Genomic DNA, 18,426 nt, shown 5'->3' with positions numbered 1-18,426 from the left:
TCGTTTGACTGATTATCGGCGACACGTTCTGATTATATGTGATAAAATATGACTAAAGCAGCTACCAGACACGTTTATGTAAGAATGTGAAATACACAAACATCCAGTTCCACACAGAGAAAGACAACTGTCTCTGCAAATGACGATTCGCTTCAGGGATCACACCGTGTCCAGACGCGAACCACGGTTCATCGACGTAGTGGTGGTATTTAAAAGGACGAGAAACGTTTTACCGTTTTGTAATTACGATTATAAAATTTGCTTGATTTAAAAAGGCAAACTTGTGATCGTGTGGATTTATTGTGGACAACTTATGCATCATTTCTTGGGCCCCTTATTTAAATATGCTGAATTCAAATGTAATGTTCCGCCAGTTTACAGGAATAAATAAATAAATGCATAAATGCATAAATAAATAAATAAATAAATAAATGCATACAGAAATACAGATATAAATAAATAAATACAGAAATAAATAATTACATACATGCTTTACATTTATTTATTTATTCCTGTATTTATTCAAGCATTTATTTATTTATTTATTGATTGATGACAAACCTCAGCCAATCACATCACTAGATTCTAACAGGCCTTTGGACCTCAGAGAGAAACACAGGAAGAGAGGAAATGGATGAAGACAAATGGAAAGTTATTTATTCATTCTTTCTTTTCACCTAAAGTAGCCATTTCAGTAAAAGATGCTCATTATAAGATGTGTAAATATATTTCCTTATTTGTTTCATGGATGTATAATATGAACTGGATAGAGCTCCGCCCCCTCTGCCTTGAAGACAATTTTTGCATGGTGGCCACTGTGGGTACTGCAACAAAAAATCCCATGGAGCCCAAAAAGCAATTTTCCCATTGACCACAATAGTAAAAGAGACACGTGTAAAAGTGTCCACAGGACACCTCGAGACATGGACACGGGCTTTTATAAATCTTTATATTCTATATTTTTAATTCATGGAGTTTCATGTTTGAAAAACATTCCTAAAGGTCATAAAAAGCCCAGACAAATCTTATTTCTCAGAGTGACGTCACAGCTGTGTACGAGCACAGCCAAGCGCGGTCATGTGGCGTCTCGGGAACAGCGCTGCTGTCCGTGAACCGTACGATATGAAAACTTCATGAGAAATGTGAATAAATGAAGACAATGAGGGGGTTTCGTTTACATTTTTTAAATATTATGACAAAGCAGGTTTTAGTTGTTTATTCGGCGCTCATTAACATTTATTCTAAAACGTATTATCGATGTATTAACGAGCTGTTGTGTGGATTCATTGAGGAGACGAGACTGACATGCTGCACTTTATCACTGTGTTCAGCTGTGGAGCTGTGACCGTGTGATGCACTGAGACCTGCGGTCACTTCACCACTGATTCCCGGGGAGGATGTTTGTCTTATCGTCACTATCGGTTCATAAAGTTACTGTTAAATGTGATGAACTCGCGAATTATAGTTGAATATAAACGTGTTGAGTGAAAGAATCGGGAGTTATAAAACTACTTTAACACGTTGTTATTTTTCGTAATAATAATTATACAGTATATAAGGGAAATCAGACAAAAACAACATGATTCCTGTAACATATGCGCTGGGTGAGCAGCTTCATAGGAATGAACGGAATCGAAGGGGCGGTGCTCTATCCAGTTCATATATTACATCCATGATTTGTTTATAACCTCTTCCGTTCATTGTAGAACTTGCCTCAATAGATATAAGGAGATGATGGACCTTTCTGGGCGAATAAGCCCGATTGTGTTCTGTCTCCTATAAATAGCGTGTTGGTTCGCGACATTCGCTTCCGGCCACACCACCCTGAACACGCCCGATCTCGTCTGATCTCGGAAGCTAAGCAGGGTCGGGCCTGGTTAGTACTTGGATGGGAGACCGCTTAATTCTCCCCCAAGTACCTATGCGATCCTCAGCTGACCATTGGTTGAGCAGAGCTGAGCAGAGCTGAACGCTCAACAGACCAATCATCGAGCGAGGAATGGTGACGTCATCTAATATATTCATATATTCACAATCTCGACACCGGTTGCTGCTGTCTGCGAACGCCATTGTTGACGTCTTTTCGCGCAGGTAAATGTTATTCTCTTCATCCTTCGCTCGTCACTTACACATTTGTAAGGCATGTATTAAACTGTATCGATTTGACAAAGTATTCGCCCCCCTCCCCCCGTTATAAGAGATAGGAGCGGTGATATGTGTCATTCTGTCGTTATACAGTGTGATACAATGTGCTTTTTCAGCGTGCGTTTGATTCATACACATAGATTTTGATTTAAAGAATATCGATTTAGATACTGAATATAGTATAGATATATTTAATATAGTGCAGTATTTACATATTATTATTAGATGGCCCTGACACCCTCATTAGAGAAATGTCTTTGTCAAAAAAGACATAGTGAGAATACTCACTATGTAGAATGCTGCATTCATCTCTGCACTTAAAAATAGCTGTGAAATCAATATTTGCTGTAATAGTTGCAGTGAAATTCAGTGTTAGTCAGCAACAGAATAACTACCAAAGAGTTTGGTTGAGTATTATATCATTTCTTATAAATGCCATACATGTTGTTAGGTTTTTGTTATATGTATACATTTGATGCACTTTTTCTTATAAATGCCATACATGTTATGTATGTGTGAGGTTTTTGTTATATGTACAGATTTGATGCACTTTTGTAGGCTAAAAGATGTCATTTTTTCAGGGACAAATGTAAATGTTTTGTTAATTGTTATACACTGTGCTCAGGTATAACTGAAATAAATGTTGAACTGAGTGATAGTGTTGTTGAAATTGCACATACTTTTCTTAAAAATTCTTAGGCTGTTCATAATATATTTTCTAAAAAAATAATTAATTTAATACATTGTAAATCTAAATGATCTGCTTATAGTTTTACCCATATTTATTCATGTTTTACTGTTTTACAGATGAAACATGGACAAGCCCAGGCATCAATGCAACGTCTGTGACAAGACATTCACAGAAAAGTCCAACTTGGCGAGGCATCTTAAGATTCATGTGGTCACCAGGGAGACCTTTACCTGTGATGTCTGCGGGAAGAGCTTGTCCACTAAATCATTGGTGGACAGCCATAAGCAGCAGCACCTGTACCCCAACAAACAAAGGAGAGGCCTCTCTGAAGTGTAGCGATGCAGCAAGGGCTGTGGCAGCTGCAGCCAGCACTGTTATTTACCGTACATGACTGGATCCCAAGACAGCGGAGGCGGCTGCCAAGAGGGCCGGGGGTGACCAGTGGAAAGGTCAGCTGGTCATCACGTTTGGGCAGTATGCCGGTCAGACATTCAGGTGGCTTGTGGATAATGATGTCGGCCTGCTGGTGTGGCTGCTGTTTGAGTACTGCCAGAAGGGTGAACAGGCCGAGCTTCTGAAGTGGCAGAAGGAGCGACTGCTCGAGTACATCAGGCAGTTCGCTCCTGTCTCGTGCCACCTTGACAACAGGTTGAGGGTAAGATAAATTCTGTTATCTTGTAGACCTGAGTAAAATGAAATTGGTAAAATTATTATTTTGTTTTCTGCAGAAAGTGCATTCGAAGAAAGACCGGCCTCCTCCGACCGTCCCCGACCTCTCTCAGCAGGACCCCAACTACGCCAGCGATGCAGAGTTGTTGGCTGTTGCAGGTATAGTAGTATTATGCTGAAATGACTTTACAGTCATGCTAAGACTTGTGTTTGTGCCACGTGAAATTCATGTGTCGAGCAATGCAGTTGATGCATTTCTTTTTTTTCTCTCATTTTATTTTTATCAAGGAGAAACATACAAGTTAAATTCAGTACAATTATACATACACAATCAAGTCTTTATATAATTGCACCATCATGTGATCTCTCATCCATTTACTCTCCTTATTTTTCTTTTTACAACGTGTAAAACAGGAACAATTGAACACCGGATGTCACACTTCCTCATTTCCCATCAACTTCTACTGAGAGCAAATTTCAGTTGTCCCAATAATCAATAGTCTGGTACTTCAAGCCATGTGATAACGGTACTTAAAGCAGATCACATCTCCGTAGTTGTAAATATCTGATCCATCCGACCCCATCCTCGGCGGTCTCGCCATTCCACTGCCCAACATTAATGCCAAGTCGATCTCGACCTTCACTGCTAGGGAGGAGAAGAAGGCCAACTACGGGGCGACAGTAATACCAAAGGTGACTCCTCACCTGAAAGTGCTGTCGGACGCACCGTTCCCGGAGGCCCCTGCACTGCCAACATCCCTCCCTCCGCCAGACCGGCCTCAGGTCTAGTACCAGCACATCCATCACGAGGCTGGAAAGAGACATGGTGAGAAGCGGAGGTAAGTTGTCATCAGCACTTTGTTTCACCTGTTGGCTGTGGAAAGCACACACGTCATATCAATACTGATCACATGTGTATTTAATGTTTGCAGATTATTTGCTGATGAGTCAGAGGCCTGTGACTCGTGCAAACCGGCCTGTTCAGCCCACTGAGTTGTTGTCCTCCACCCGGCCGAAGCCTGCTGCACTCACCCCCAATCTGCCGAGGCCTCCTGCTGCGTCCACCTATGGCCCACCCCCTGTGTTGGCAGCACCCATACTGCTGGTCCTCCCCACACAGCCACAGGCCCCCTCCGTCCTGTTTCGTGGGCCATCCTGCAGCCAGAGCTTTGTCCCTCCTGCACCTACAGTGAAGGCATTCATGCCTAACAAGTCATCACGGCCATGTGTGGCTTGCCATGTGCCAAACTGTGGTGGACAGTGGAAGAGGTACACCCCTTCCAAGGACAAAGTGGCTGAAAGCATGCAGAAATTTTTTTCCTACTGTCCATCCACTAGGAAGTCCACCACCTCTGGCTTCGACAATGTGGTGTATGACAGCTTTGAACACTTTAAGAGTGTCGTGGATGCGGAGTTGGAAAGGAGGACTGTGTAAATACATGTAAATATGTGTGTGTATGTGTGTGTGTTTGTGTGTGTGAGTGAATAACTTACCTCTGTGATGCCATTGTAGGAGAAAGAGGCTTGTTTGTTTGTGTTTGTGTGTGTGTGTGTGTGTGTGTGTGTGTGTGTGTGTGTGTGTGTGTGTGTTTTAAAGTGCTTCATCAAGCACAATCTATTTATCTATATAGTTTAAAAAAAACACACTTTACAGTTTTACTTAAAGTTCTTTTGTTTGTTTTTTATTTATTATTATTTATATTGCTGTTAAAATGCACTTTGTAGTATCTGTTCTGGTCTATGTTCAATATCAAGGCCAATCTTTTTAACCTTAATCAGTTCCAATCCAACACACTCAGTTTACAGACCCTTTAGTGGTTGTTCATGTTCACATAATCTGTGATTTTGTCATGCGTGTTGTTTGTTTGTCTTTGTCTGCTTCATGTTTAACAGTTTGCCAAAGAAAACACACACAAAAAAATGTAACAGACAGGAACGGCTTGAGCCTTTATTTGTTGATTGGTCACCTGAGTCTTTGGATTTTCATGTTCATTATTGCACTTTAGCCTGTACAAGCCAATTGTTCATTTGTATCTTTAGTACAAGGGTGTGTTTTTAATTGTTGAATGTTTTTGATTATTATTAATGTTATTTATATTTGCCTGTCCTTGTGATGTGTCTGTCAGCTCCATGTTTAACTAAATGTTTGCAAATGATAGTAAATGTTTATATCTCGTCTTCTCGCTCGTAGATCTGTACCTTGACGTGGTGGGCGAGCTTTAAACTAATCAGATCTTGTTTACTTGTGTTTTATATGTATTGCCCTTTAAATTAAACACATTCTGAGTGAAAAATAAAAGTTGTAAAAGTATTTTGGAGTCTCTGTGTGACATGCCCACCTGTGTGGTCAAAACAGTGAGTTGTGTGAATTGTCTTCCAGACAAAGTGAGAGTGCACTGAATACATTCTTACAGACTTTTTCTTCATTCAGCCCAAAAAGGTAACAATTAAACACTTTTCCACTTGATTATATGAATCTCATCAGCTACATCAACTCAAACTATGAAAATAATAAACAAAACATTCAGCAGTGTTTTCTGATAAACTGGGCCTTGTACATGACATTTCTGGAAATGAAACCTCCCACCAGAGGCCATGAGATGGCGCCATCCGTTTTGATCCTTTTTGATCGATCCCAGTGTTGAGGAGTAGGGACTTGGGGGTCATGAGCCTTATCATCTGTAAAACAGTAAAACATGAATAAATATGAGTAAAACTAAAAGCAGATCATTTAGATTTACAATGTATTAAATGAATTATTCTTTTAGAAAATATATTATGAACAGCCTAAGAATTTTTAAGAAAAGTATGTGCAATTTCAACAACACTATCACTCAGTTCAACATTTATTTCAGTTATACCTGAGCACAGTGTATAACAATTAACAAAACATTTACATTTGTCCCTGAAACATGACACCTTTTAGCCTACAAAAGTGCATCAAATCTGTACATATCACAAAAACCTCACATACATAACATGTATGGCATTTATAAGAGAAAGTGCATCAAATGTATACATATAACAAAAACCTCACAACATGTATGGCATTTATAAGAAATGATATATATATAACCAAACTCTTTGGTAGTTATTCTGTTGCTGACTAACACTGAATTTCACTGCAACTATTACAGCAAATATTGATTTCACAGCTATTTTTTAAGTGCAAAGTTGAATGCAGCATTCCACAGGGTTTAGTATTCTCACTATGTCTTTTTTGACAAAGACATTTCGCTAATGAGGGTGTCAGGGCCATCTAATAATAATATGTAAATACTGCACTATATTAAATATATCTATACTATATTCAGTATCTAAATCGATATTCTTTAAATCAAAATCTATGTGTATGAATCAAACGCACGCTGAAATAGCACATTGTATCACACTGTATAACGACAGAATGACACATATCAAGTCCCTACTCCTCAACCCTGGGATCGATCAAAAAGAATCAAAACGGATGGCGCCATCTCATGGCCTCTGGTGGGAGGTTTTATTTCCAGAAATGTCATGTACAAGGCCCAGTTTATCAAAAAAACACTGGTCTGCTGAATGTTTTGTTTATTATTTTCATAGTTTGAGTTGATGTACCTGATGAGATTCATATAATCAAGTGGAGAAGTGTTTAATTGTTACTTTTTTGGGCTGAATGAAGAAAAAGGCTGTAAGAATGTATTCAGTGCACTCTCACTTTGTCTGGAAGACATCTGAGCCATTCACACAACTCACTGTTTTGACCACACAGGTGGGCATGTCACACAGAGACTCCAAAATACTTTTACAACTTTTATTTTTCACTCAGAATGTGTTTCATTTAAAAGGCAATACATATAAAACACAAGTAAACAAGATCTGATTAGTTTAAAGCTCACTCACCACGTCAAGGTACAGATCTACGAGCGAGAAGACGAGAGATAAACATTTACTATCATTTGCAAACATTAAGTTAAACATGGAGCTGAAAGACACATCACAAGGACAGGCACATATAAATAACATTAAAGCGGAACTAGACCGGAAGTTCCTATTATCGCTGTTTTTTTTGGTGTGTATCTGCGTCATTACCTTGTTTATGAAGCTTGACGGTTCGAAACAAACAGTTCAGCCATTGCTGAGAACGTTGTGTTTTATTGTAATCTCGGGACTCAACGAGATCACTGAAAATCCCGTAATAGTTACGTAAGCAGCGGTTCTCCTGAACAACCGATCGTCCTCCTCCGGGCGGTAGTCCGGGCACATCCGGTTACGTACATTGAACCGCAGAAGAAGAAGAACGTCCGTTGTGGAGGTGTTTCACGAGCAACAGTGTCTTCTGACTCTGGGTCTGACTCTGGGTCAAAGTCATAAAAGGGACTGCGGCGGGGAGTCCTGACGAAGCTATTTTTAAACACTGTTAAAACAATGTTTTGATAATGAGGAGCAGTGCATCCGCCGTTCCAGAGGGGGGCGCTGCGCTTCTGAGAACGGATGTGCTGGATAGTACTGGCCAATCACAAGACTCTGTCTTCTGGGGGTGAAAGTTCACTCTGAAACATCGTGGCTGAAAAACACTGTCAGAAAAGAGGATTTCTATCGGCTAATTTACAGAAACTAGGAGGTTTTTGACCATAAAAACAAGTTAATATATGTAAGTAGACCTCCATAACTAACATTCATGTGCAACAGGACCACTCTATGTGACCTTTAATAATAAACAAAAACATTCAACAATTAAAAACACACCCTTGTACTAAAGATACAAATGAACAATTGGCTTGTACAGGCTAAAGTGCAATAATGAACATGAAAATCCAAAGACTCAGGTGACCAATCAACAAATAAAGGCTCAAGCCGTTCCTGTCTGTTACATTTTTTTGTGTGTGTTTTCTTTGGCAAACTGTTAAACATGAAGCAGACAGACAAACAAACAACACGCATGACAAAATCACAGATTATGTGAACATGAACAACCACTAAAGGGTCTGTAAACTGAGTGTGTTGGATTGGAACTGATTAAGGTTAAAAAGATTGGCCTTGATATTGAACATAGACCAGAACAGATACTGAAGAGGTGGTGTACTTCCTAGTGGATGGACAGTAGTGGCGCTTTTCCACTAGCTCTACGCTACACGGCACTAAACGGCACTGTTTAGTTGTGTTTCCACTACAGAGAACGTACCTTCTCAACGTGGGCGTGGTTATCACGACACGGCTACAACGCGGCTGCGCGAAACTGCTGTGACGTCTTATACGCGAGACACACACGCACATAAACAATGGAGGACGTCGAGTTCTGTTCTGCATTTGTTCACACACAGAAGAGAAGATCGCCAGAAAAAGCTACAGGCGGCTGTAGCTCCAAATACTGTGGAGGCGTACAGAAAAGTTTGGGAAGTCATACAACATGAAACTGAAGAGGAGATGTTACGAGACGACGAGTGAGGGTAAGCTAAATATAGTTGCTATCGCTAACTAGCTCATATACAGTACTGTGCACAAACGCTGTTGTTTTTTTTGAGTATGTAATACTCACGCATGTCTTGAATAAACCTGGCGATTTACTAGTAACATTAATTAAGGTTCCACTCCAGTATTAACAGAACTGTGTTATTGTTCAGGTGTAAGGGTAGATCACACTAAATACTTGACACCTGTAGAGGATGTTTTTTTAAACAACAAAAAACTGCATACACATATTCTGAATGTGTTCCAGTAAAGTGAAATAGAAGTAATGATCCTCTATTGTCATTATAGCATTACTCAAGCAACAAATCTAATGTCGGCCTAAGACTTCTACATAGTACTGTACAAGTGTACAGTGTAGTAATGACCGAAAGCTACCTCTATTTTTGGTATTCTGGTATTTACGTAACCATGCTGCCTGTGTGTTTCAGATGGTTCTGTCACTCCTGAAAAGGAATGACTGTGATGTCCAGCTGGTGAAATCCATGGTGGTGACCTGCTGTGCTCTGCATAACCTGTGTGAAAATCATGGTTAGACCTATGACACTGAATGAGATGCACACACAGCATCTACAGTGGTTGAACCTGTGGTGGCAGTGGTACAGGGTGTAGAGGAGGGCAGAGATGTAGGTGAGGGCCTGATGTGTCACTTGTGAATTTGTAAAATGCTTTATTATTGTACCGTTTTTCACTGAATTACGAATAAAAGTTTGTACTTTCTGCAGAGATGTCTCCTTTTGTCTGTGTACGTTTGGTTTGTAAAGGCTGCCACAATTAAAAGAAAAAGAAAAGAAATAAGCATGACGTAATCACATAAGTCACATTGTTGTTTTTTAAACAAAAACACAGCAAACCAAAGTTAAAGTGCAACACAGGAAATCAAATAAACTGTACATAGGTGGTGGAGTCCTAGGACAGGAGGGAGGAAATAGGTCACATGCTCCTGCCACCTATTGCCTGGACAAGCTACCCAATCACTCAAAGGAATGCGTGGTTGAACGCAGCACTCTTGTGGTGTGGCGGTCACGTTGTGTCCGGTTCCACTCCTGCTACTGAACATCATCCACCTGAAGCTCTGCTAGGACAGCCGTGAGCTTTTTTCTCTTCCCTACATAACACTATAGAGAAGAAGAAAGGGGTTATTAATCAAACCATTAAGGAAATACACAAATGCTGTAAATCATGTTTATTATTTCTTACCAGTTGCACAGAGCTGTGGTCTGTGCAACTAACCCTAACCCGACGACGAAGCAGCTGATGGCTCTGCTAAATGAAGGAGCTTTATCCTTATTATCCTTTATTCCTCCCTGCAGCTGTTAGCTCTCAGTAGACAACATATAACCACGCTCCTCATCCCATGTGCAATATACTGTCTTTTTACAAAAGTGCAATATAGACATATAATATCCGATGCTCATTCACTGTCTACAATGTAAATATCGAACCCATACTGTATATTCTGGTCTAGTCTGTTTTAACACGTAAAAACAAAACGTTACACGGTAGTAAGTCTAATTCATGACTTGTACAAATCTGGTTTCTTTTACAGGTTTACGTAATGTTTTGTTGTAGGTTGAGCACCTAATAGCGACATTGCTAACTAGCTAGCCAACTACATTGTCTCGTGTAAACAGACGGACAGAGATTACCGACACACATGATGTTACTTTTATAATGTCTTGTTTAAGTGAGTTTATTATCAGCAGTAGTTAAACGTTGCTCTTAGGCTGAAAAAAAAACACTTACCGTTTGCGTTTGCGGAGTTGTTGGCGTTGCTGTGTACGCCGTGAGCGGACATCGACTCCCTGTAAGACCTGCTTGTTACGGGCGGCTCCGTCCAGCTCACTCTGTATTTTGTCGTCTCCGACTAAACACAGGACAGTCTGGACCTCGTTGTTGGACCATGGAATGTTCTTATGCAGAGTCGCCATGTCGAAGTATTTGCGCGCTACTATTTTTTGAAAAATTGTGGATTTGATTCCTTGGGGACGGTCGGAGGAGGCCGGTCTTTCTTCGACTGCACTTTCTGCAGAAAACAAAATAATACTTTTACGAATTTCATTTTACTCAGGTCTACAAGATAACAGAATTTATCTTACCCTCAACCTGTTGTCAAGGTGGCACGAGACAGGAGCGAACTGCCTGGTGTACTCGAGCAGTCGCTCCTTCTGCCACTTCAGAAGCTCGGCCTGTTCACCCTTCTGGTAGTACTCAAACAGCAGCCACACCAGCAGAATGTCTGACCATGTCTGTCATTCAGAGATACTTTTTGGGCAAAAAGTGACTTTTTTTTGAAGAAAGTCAGCTCACTGTCAAAGTGCATCAGCATTAATAGAGTGTTTGTTGACTACTATTCCGCTTACGGCCATACCACCCTGAACACGCCCGATCTCGTCTGATCTCGGAAGCTAAGCAGGGTCGGGCCTGGTTAGTACTTGGATGGGAGACCGCCTGGGAATACCAGGTGCTGTAAGCTTTTTCAACCACCACATGTGCAAAGTGCATCAGGGCAAATGGATCGTTTCCTCATTTAAAAAAATTCATTTAAATTATTCCTTAAGAGATATGTGAATATTCAACGGATCCTTGTTCAGGGCGACGTTGACTATTACTGTGTAAAATTTCAAGTCATTCAGAGAAAAAAGTGACTTTTTTTTAAGAAAGTCAGCTCACTGTCAAAGTGCATCAGCATAAATAGAGTGTTTGTTGACTACTATTCCACCTACGGCCATACCACCCTGAACACGCCCACTGGGCCCTGAACACGCCCACTGGGCCCTGAACACGCCCACTGGGCCCTGAACACGCCCACTGGCAAACCAGGAAGTGGTTGGACCAAACATTTCGAGCACACTGACTCCTTTTCTCAATCTGTTTTCTCTGCTTTTTTCCTCCTCTCTTTTGCACTTATCTTCTCTTTTCTTGTCTTGTGTTAGTTTAGTTCTTAGTTTTGTTTATTTGAAGGACTGGTTATCCCCTTGTCAGTGTGTTTTCACGCTGTGCGGGGGCGCTTTAAGTTTTTTTTGCTAAACAATGGACGGACCTCAAGTTGACGACCCATCGAACGGAAAAATGGCAAATGAAACGGCAACAACTGAAAAAAGGCTTGAAGATAAAGACAAGGAAAATTAAAGAAAATATGATAAGGACATGACACTACAAATTGAACTCAAAGGTACGGAGAAAGTTACAACAATGGAACTCCTAAAGTGTGTGCAGGAGTTGTGTGGTAGCTTAATGGCCTGCCGATACACTGGAGAAAACAAATACGAAGTTACAATGACCAATGCTATGGGGAAAAGAAGGCTCCTGGACGGCTTCAAGATCGGCACAACAACTGTAATGGCAAACAATCTGGACAATGATGAACTGGTGGTATCTTTCCTAGGCCTCCCGGCCTACATCACAGACAAGGAAATTCTGGACAAACTGCACGGATGGGGGGTCTCGGCGGTGTCACCGATAAAGAGGAGAATGTGGCCAGGGACTAACATCGCAGATGGGACAAGATATCTAAAGGTAAAGTTCAATCTGACGGTGCAATCACTCCCTTACTCTGCTAGGTTCATGACAGCCACTGGTCCTGAATATTTTAGAGTAATACATGATCGGCAAGTCAAAGTCTGTTGCATATGTTTACAGCCAGGACACATCCTACGGGAGTGTCCAGAATTTAGTTGTCATCGCTGTGGAGTCCAGGGGCATTATGTGAGAGAATGCAAGAGAAAACTGTGAAGAGACATGAGCTTTGTCACAACAATAAAGACAACTGTATATGTAATGATAGTTACTCTAATCAAGAGTCGGACTTGGGTGCAGAGCAGGCACAGAAGAGCTGTGAAGACAGCTCGGGAGAGGAGGAGGCAGAGATGGTGCATGCTGGAGTGCACACAGGTGAGCCCGCTGATACGGCCTCCAGTCCTGTCTGTGAGGTGGGTGAAAATCCCACAGAATCACATAAAAACACTCGCTGGGAGAGCTCTACTAAGAGTCCCTGTGAGCTACAGCAGAAGCAGGAGAAAAAGAAAACTGAGAACCCGGAAACGGTGCATGCTGCTTAAAGCGCAGAGTGCAGTGGCCACCGGCACTGCATCACTCAGCCCTCCCCGCTCCACTAAGACCTCAACACGATTGCCCCCCCCCCCCCCCCCCCCCAAGTGCTGACTCTGATTTTGAAATAGACACCTCACTTATCTCCAATTTAAGAAAAAGACAAAGTAAAGAAAAACAGGGAAAAAGTTCACAAAAAAAACAGAGCAAAAAAAGTTAATGATCATGTCTGACACAACACTATTTCATGTAATTTTCCTCATGGTCTCCTTTCTCTCGCTGAATGCCCGTGGGCTCTGTAGCAGAGAAAAACTGCACAATTTGTTAACTTCGCTCAATTGTGACATATTGTTTCTTCAAGAAACCAAATGGTCTGAGTCACCTGTCAAGATGCTAAAAGACCTGTGGCAAGGTAATATTTATTACAGCAATGCTAAAAGTAATAGGTGTGGTGTTGCCATCCTAACAAAAAAAATGTGTTTGATAAGATAACCGAAATTCATAAGTCTCCCGACGGGAGACTAATCATAATGGACACTTGGCGAAATGGCACTCTTCTGAGATTTATAAATGTCTATGCTCCTAACATTGAGCGTGACAGGAAAGTCTTCTTCAAAGCTTTGGAGTGCTGGCTCAATGAGTCATGTGTCATTACAGGCGACTTTAATGTTGCCCTGACCAAGATGGATGTATCAGCAAACAATCACTTCAAAAATGACACAAGTAGGAGTCTGCTCATAGACATAATTAAAAAACATGACTTGGTTGATGTGTGGCGTATCACTAACCCATGTGTCATTAAATTCTCAGGACAGCAAGTAACCAATAATTCTCTCAAACAGTCCAGAATAGATTTCACTCTCGCTGGTCTTTCAGCCATTTCCAAAATAAACACAATTGATTATCAAATAAACACGATAAGTGATCATAATTTCATCAAAATGTCCTTATTTCCAACATTTCAACAGAAAACGGAGGTGTCTGGTGCTTCAATAACAGTCTATTACAGGACCCTCGATTCATTACAAAAATGAACACATTTCTGGATCATGTCTCTGAAGAAATGCCACGGGTTAGTGATGCTTTTGTCTGGTGGGATGAAGTAAAAAAACGCATCAAAAGACTCACAATTAACTTCAGCAAACACAAAAGCTGGTTGAATGGTTTAAATGAAAAAGAATTGAAACAAAAAATACAGGTTGAGATTTCTAAAATTGCCCAGGAACAAAACAGGGACCTTACAAATTATATTTGGCTCAAAGAACAACTGTCCAACCATGTGCAGGGGCAATCATCAGAAGCAGAGTACAAGCTTTTGTTGAGGGAGAAAAGTGCACATCTTACTTTTTAGGATTGGAGAAACAACTTCAGAGTAAAGTGTACATCAAAGAATTAAAAAACAGTGACGGCAAATCAATTACAAATCCCGATGAAATATTAACAACAGTGCACTCTTTCTTCCAACAGCTATACTCCAGTAATCCGGTCTGTCATAATGATCCAGAGACAGTAATCAAAGCAATCACTAAGCAGCTAGAACTTGAAGACAAAGTTTGGTGTGATCAGCCTTTCACAGCAAGAGAAATTGAAGCGACCATTTCTGGCCTTCATAAAAATAAAAGTCCAGGGATAGACGGACTAACAACTGATTTTTATCAAGCCTTTAAGGACAAATTATTGCCAATATTGCAATTAGTTCTTCACGAAGTAGACAGCCAGGGCTATGCTCCTGAGACCCTCACGTCTGGCCTAATTACAATCGTTTACAAAAACAAAGGGGACAAAACAAGTCTGCAGAACTATCGACCAATAAGTCTCCTTAACACTGATTACAAAATTCTAACCAAAGCACTTGCTAATAAACTCAAAACGGTAATCCCAGGGCTTGTACACCAAGCACAAGCCTACAGCATTCCCAACAGAGATATCTCGGACCCCATTCTCTCCACCAAGTCAGTGCTTGCCCAAATGTCAAAAAGTTATGTAATATATCTGGGGGTAGATTTTGAAAAAGCCTTTGATCGTGTGGAACATGAATTTCTTTGGGGCACTCTAAAACAGTTTGGCTTTGGTCACAGGTTCATCAAAATAATTCAAGCTCTATACAAAATTAAAATCAATGGTCTCTTAACCCCAAAAATCAAAATAAATCGATCAATCAGACAAGGATGTCCCCTATCCTCTCTGCTGTATAGTCTGGTGGCCGAGCCCCTCGCCCTCCTAATAAACCACAACCAATCAATCCAAGGCATACGAGCGAACAGCGGGGCTGTCTGCAAAATAATTTCCTATGCAGACGACACAAATATAATGGTCAAAGACGAGAAGAGTCTTCATGTGGCTCTTGCTACCATCCACAAATACTGTGCAGCCTCTGGTGCAAAAATAAATGAAACAAAATCGACAATAATGTACTGTGGTGCGGTGGCAAAGTCACCGGGCAAATGGCAGTTCAAGGAGGAAAAGGCCAGTGTGAGGGTCCTGGTTGTGTACCTCGGCTGTGACGGAGTGGCTGCCAGGGATCAGACCTGGCTTGAGGTGCTTGAAAAAATAAAACAAACCTTGGGATTGTGGAAGATGAGGAGGCTTACACTCAAAGGTAAAGTGGTAGTGGTCAACTCCCTGATTCTGTCAAAATTAAACTATGTTTTACAAACCTATGACTTACCAAAACAGACCTTAACTGAAATAAATAACGCCATATCCACTTTTCTGTGGGGGAGAGGACGCAATATGATAGCTCACAAAACAATAATTGACAAACAGTCAAATAGAGTTCTCAACCTCATTGACATAAACACCAGGAAACATTGCTTCAGGATCAAAATAATAAAAAAACTACTGGACAATAACATTGATTTCTTCTGGAAACATGATCTCATCCATACAATCAACTCAATTGGCAGTTGTGGCATTTACAACCTGTGTCAAATTCCAACCAAATCACAAACTGAGCAGTTATCCTCTTTTACAAAAGAGGTTATCCAGGCATGTGGGTTGGCCAGGCCCCACCTCCTCACATGGGTAACGAGAAAACAGCAGCTCTTACAGCTTCCTCTCTTTCACAACCCTGACATCACGCGCCTTGGTCGGCCAATCTTTGGGGGCCCTCTGTCGGGGGGGGGCTGCACACCTTAGCTGGTTTAATGGACAGTAATGTTGAAATAAATGTGGATGAAATAGTCAGTCGACTCAGGATAAAGAAATAAAACTATTAACTGAACAGATCTGTCAACAAATCTGTGATGCTATCCCCCCTCTTTGGCAGCAAGCCTTTTACAGGACCAGTGGTAGCATGCAGGATGACACCCTTGTTTTTCGCATAAGTGCTCACCCGGATGCAAAAACTCTATTTGAATTTAACACCAAATTTTGGTACAGCACACTGCTCACAAAAACAGTACAAAAACCTACAGCTGAATCCTACTGGCAGAAGTGCTTTCCTGTCCAAAACATCTCGTCCATCTGGAAAAACATGAGAAGTCCCTTCGCTCACCCTCAATCCATAGATACAGATTTCAAAATAAGGCATAGAAGCATTTTCACGGGTGTCATCCTGCATCAAATAAGTAAAACTGTATATGGGAGGGTTTGCACTGTCTGTAAATTGAAGGATGAAACCTTTGACCATCTGTTTCTCACTTGTCCCATCTGCGAGGTCTTCATTGATCGGGTCCGGAACTTCCTCAACAACCGCTGCAAACTAAGGACACTGGCATCTGTAGACTGGCAATGGACTTGGCTCTTTGGAATCACTAATGTCACGACTGGTGTAGTGGCATTCTTACTACCAAAAGGCCACTTGAGGGAATTTGAAGCCATTTCCAACGTGTGGTGGTGTACAACAATGATGTCCTCCATTGGCTTGGGTTTGACACTTTTATTAGCTTGCAAATCCTTTAAAGTCAGTTACAAAGGCTGGGTCCCACAAGACTTAAAACCAGGCTTGTGCATAAAAGACTAAAAGTACTAATACTGTGACACAAAACAATTCAATTGCTGCACACACAGACACGGTTCAATTGCTGCACACACAGACACGGTTCAATTGCTGCACACACAGACACGATTGAAAAACTGTGTGGCTTTCCTGATCCTAATTCCCTCCACCTCCTCAGCTGTGTCTCCCCTATCTAACTTTTGTGTGACTAATTACCCAACCCATGCTCACAGGTGTGCAAGTAACCCATAAGAACCAGTGCCTCACCACTGACACACCCACATTCACTCACACAAGCACACAGATCCAAATTGGCCACAACAACTGGTATCAACAAGACATCAATCAACATCATGCTCTCTATCGCACGCCATACAGTTTTCATCACCAGGAACTACAGCCTTTACGAGGATCTGCAGATGGACAGATGGATTCTCTTCACAAGCACAGTCAAAAGTCACTTCAGACTGCTACATGCTGCATACACAAAAACATTTCTGGACACATTTGCAACTGATACAACCTTATTTGATTCTGTGGGTGACGACAAGATCACGTTCAATTTCTAATTTCTAAAAAAACACACACACAAAAAAAGTAAAGATATAGAATGTACATGTGTTTATATAGGTAGGAATGGAATCTGTTTTTTTTTCTGTCTTTTATTTTATTTTCCTTGTTTCCCGTTATGTTAAAAGGAACCCCGGCTATAAGACTTGTAGGCCCTAATAAGCCACAATTGTTCTCTTGTACTAAAATATGTTGTTAGAAACACATAAAATATTGCAATTGATTCAAAAATATATAATATATAATATTTAATACATATTTTGACTTACGTATGACCATATTTTCCGTGCGCAATGCACTCTGGGGGCGATGACGTATAATGGTTGCACTTGGTGGAATAGCTATTGACACTAGTGTTTGTTAACGTGCGCACAGCTAGCGATCAAGTAAAATGCCACATTGCGCTGCTTTTGGCTGCAATTTATAGTCGAAAGGCAACAAGGGAAGTGCTGTGAGTTTACACAGCTTTCCCACTGACAAGAAGAGGAGAAAGGAGTGGGAAGATGCCTGTGGAAGGACACAACTTCCTAAAGATCCGTAGCTGTGTTCTCAACATTTTTCGCCAGAAGCATTTGAGGCTTTTAGTCGACCACAGCTGCTAAAAGACCTCACCGGAGCGGGTGGATACAAATGGAAACTTAATCCAAATGCCTGTCCGACAATTTTCCCACATAAGGAGCCTAAACGCCCGCGGGAAGCGAGTGAGATTCGCGTTAAAAAGCGCCAGAGACAAGAGACGCTGGATGCTCTCCTGAGCAGACAACCCGCTTCTGCAGTCGCCGCTTCTGTAACGTGCGAACCATCAGACACGCCACTGGTCACAGAGGAAGCTGATAACTCACCTCTTCAGTCAGTTAAGTGTAAATCAGTAAGTGTAAAGTTACAGTGTTCTCCAAGTATGACCGATGCTGCC

Source organism: Microchirus variegatus, assembly GCF_963457635.1.
Source record: "Microchirus variegatus genome assembly, chromosome: 22".
NCBI classification, from domain to species: Eukaryota; Metazoa; Chordata; class Actinopteri; order Pleuronectiformes; family Soleidae; genus Microchirus; species Microchirus variegatus.
The sequence above is the reverse complement of the archived record's forward strand: the minus strand, read 5'-3'. Positions refer to the sequence as shown.